This window comes from Tinamus guttatus, unplaced genomic scaffold (genome assembly GCF_059628265.1).
Source record: "Tinamus guttatus ecotype Peru unplaced genomic scaffold, ASM5962826v1 Tinamus_guttatus_pri_ptg000582l, whole genome shotgun sequence".
Taxonomy (NCBI): domain Eukaryota; kingdom Metazoa; phylum Chordata; class Aves; order Tinamiformes; family Tinamidae; genus Tinamus; species Tinamus guttatus.
The window spans coordinates 185,305-189,040 of record NW_028289116.1 but is presented as its reverse complement, the minus strand read 5'-3'; positions in this window follow the sequence as shown (position 1 = coordinate 189,040).

The window sequence follows — 3,736 nt, the reverse complement described above, 5'->3', positions numbered from 1 at the left end:
AGCTGTGAAAGGCAAATGTAGCATGTAAGCATTTTCTTAAGTAGACTTAAAGCCCATTTTAGAATATTCACTGATTAAAAGCCACTTCCAGAGTTACCTTTTTAGGGTTTTGAAGCCTTCTAATTTCTAAACCACATTTCCTGGTGGCTGCTTTCTGTGTATTTGTTGCTGTGCCTGCATTGCATGTCATCTTAAGTAGTCTTATGCCTCTGGAGGAGCTGCTGTTGAAGCACACAGCAATCGTTATTGCCACCTTTTGCTGGTAACTGGAATTCTTCGTTTGGGATGCTGAACACTTCATTTTGTGAAGAAGGCTAGAAAGTTGCCTTCGTAGCTTCCTGCTTAGGTCCAAATTCCTTTTTTTCAAGTAGAGCAGAAAAAATGGATCTTTTGTGTATATGCAATGCCTTGATAAAGTTTCTATACAGGCACAAAGTACGTGCACGTCAGGTGCTCTGCATATTTCTGACTGATTTTCTTGGTTCTTTTAAGCAGGGAAACTTGATGTATGCTTCCAAGAAGAATGAAGCTGCTGGAAAAGCTTATGCAACTCAGGAGATAGGTTAATTCTGGCTTTAAATTATCTTTACTGCTCACAGAAGTGAGCTAACTACTGGATAATTTCCATGTGTGCATAATTCTCTATTGCCATCGGGGTTACAAGCCAGAGGGATGGATGTCAGGCCTGGGCTGGGCTGGGCTGAGCTCAGGACAGATGCTCAGAAAAATAAAGGAACACATTCACAACATGCTCACAACCAAACACAAATAAAAGGCAACAGATGCCACAGACAGGTGGGAAGTCAAGTAAACGGGCAGTGTTATTCATCATGGGAAACAGTGCTCTTGCTACAGCAATAGTGGGGCAGTTTTCCTGGTTTTGTGCAGCACAGCAAGGATTTTCAGGAAGGGAGATGTGCATGAGAGCTCCTCTGAAGTGTATCCTCCTGCTGTAGTTACAGAATCATCATCATCGTCAGAAGCAGCTGATGTTCGTGATGCTGAGGAAGGTGAGGATCCTCGGAAGCGTTCCGGCCTCAGGCAGAGGAAAACTGTCATATGCTACCAAGCTCCTTTGGAAAGTAGGTTATGTGCACAGGTACCCTCCAAGGCTAAATTATTGCATATAAATGAGATAAAATTTCTTAAATATATTTATATATACACACACACACACAACTTTGATTTAAATTTCTTCTGCAAGTGCATTTTGCTGCATCTATTGCATGCATGTAACCTGTGTACATTGCATTTCTTTGCCACTTCAGTTGCTCATTGCCATTTCTGTCAATGCCCCATTACAAATGGGCTGCTAAAGGGTCACTTCAGAAGGTCTACTTTTTATAAATCTGTTTCTACTTGTAGTTTAGTTTATAATGACTTTTTTCTTTCATTGCACTGTTTTATCAAAAACTTAACCTTTAAGTTTTGTTATTTCCATATCCAAACTTATTGATTTTAAATTAAAGATCTCCACTGAGAAGTACAAAAAGATATATGTACATATCCTTCAAAGAAAAGTCATAAACCCAACATGGTACTCTTACCCTCTTGTCACTTTGTGTCCTGAAAAAACCTACTGTGTGTGTTTCCCTTGTACTACGCATTGAGAAAAGACACTTGAAACTGCTTTCTGGAGTTATAAACAGGTGAAACATCACTTTCTGCCATTTTATTTCACTTTATAGAATCATCATTGTCAGAAGAAGCTGAGGTTTGTGAGGCTGAGGGAGGTGAGGATCCTCTGAAGTGTCACGAATTCAGGCAGAGGAAAACTCTCGTATGCTATGAATTTCCTTTGGAAAATAGCTTATAAGCACTGTAGAGTAATTGATGGGCCAATGGTCTACAGCCAAAGGCTGAAGGGTTGGTATAAAAACCCAACCAGGGTTGGGTATTCATATAACCTTCACACATCTTAACCCACCAATCCTGGAGCGTCAGCATCCCAGTGACCAATCCTGGATCTCCTCTGCTTCACCAGCAGTTCCTCAGTCCTAGTTTTGCAATCTTCAACAGGTTCCCTTCATGAACCTTTTATCCTATATATTCCCACACCCAAAGTCTTATGTGAATTCTATGCCCCTGTCCCCTCAAGGTCCTGCTGTGTTCCTAATGTCCTGTGTACTTCATGCCACCCATGTCCTTGGTTCTCTATGTTTCCCTCCCCTGTCCTCTGTATCCCTAATCCCACATGCCCCCTGTGTCCCTGATGCCATCTGTGCCCAATCTCCCATGTGTCCCTCATGCCCCAGGTGTCCACCCAATATCCCGTGGCCCCCAATGCCTTGTGTCCCCCCGCGTCCCTGCACTGTCCCCGACCAAGGTGACGCACCTGCAGCACGAGGAGGCAGCGCAGACAGCCCGGCCACTCGGCACGGCGGGTGCCCAGCAGCAGCCGCCGCAGGAAACAAGGCAACAGGGGGCTGTGCCCCCCTGTGCACCCACCACCACCACCTCCACCGCCTGGAGCACCTCTGTCCTGCGCTGGCAGCTCTGGGGCAACGAGGGCACCACTCAGGACACGCAGGGGATGCTTGGGGTCCCCTTTGGGCACAGAGCAGGGTCACGGGGGAACCCAGCGGTTCTCATGTTGGGTTGGGAGTGGGCACCCAAAGTGGCTCCCACTGTGTGCGGGGGGGTACCAGGTTGGGGGGGACCCACTGGGGATCCCATGGAGCATTGGGGCATGTTGGGGTGGGTGGGGTCACCCAATGGGGTCATGGGGACCATGGGCACCCAAAACATGGCACAGGGGGGACCTGGGGACCACGAGCACCCCAACAATGACATGGAGGGGACATGGGCAACATGGGCACCCCAGGCCTGGCACAGAGGAGACATGGAAACTACTGAGGGTGACTGGAGTAATCCTGGGGACCCAGCAGTGACACTCACTAGTGCTGGATGCAGGTGAGGATGTCCGAGAGCTCGGCCTGCAGCTTGACAGCAGCCTCCAGTGGCTTCTTCTGCTCCTGCAGCAGGTCCCCAACAAGCTGGGGACAGACAGGGGTGGTTGTGCAGTGGGGTCAGCATGTGCCCAGCAGGGTCCCCGTGTCCCCCTGCTCCCAGCAGGACCTGGGGGTGCCCCAACGCTCACCTGGCCCTGCCGCTCGGCCGCCTCTACCACAACGATGCTCTTGGGAAGGGCTGTCTCACACCCAGAGCTGCTTGAGCTGCTCAGGGAGCACCTGGCGGGAGCCCTGTGGGGGCCTCAACATGCTCAGCAACCGTGGGGGCACCCAGGGGGACGAGGACAACCGGGAAGCCAGTGCTGGTGGCCCCCAGGGTGTCCCCACACTGTGCCCACATCGGTGTCACCACCCCACGGACCACCATAGTGCCCATAGAAGGGACGGGGGAAACTCGGGCTGTCCCTGTCTTATCACTGCCCCAATGCCCCCATCCCTGCTGTGACATCCTGCATCCCTGGGGTGTCCCCTTCCTCTGGCAGGCCCCTCAATGTCCTATGTGTCCTTAATATCCTGTGTCCCTTACGCATCATATGTCCACCCAGTGCTCCATATGCCCCCTGATGTCCTCTGTGACCCTTCAGTGGTGTGCTCTGGTACTCCATGTGACTGCAGTGCTCCCTGTCTCCCCAAAGACTTCTTTGCACTCAATGCCCTGCGTGTTCCCTGATCTCCTGTAACCCCTCTGATTCCCCATGTTTCTCCAATGCCCCATGTGTCCCCAAAGTCTTGTGTGCCTTCTATGCACTTGTCCCTTCAAGGTC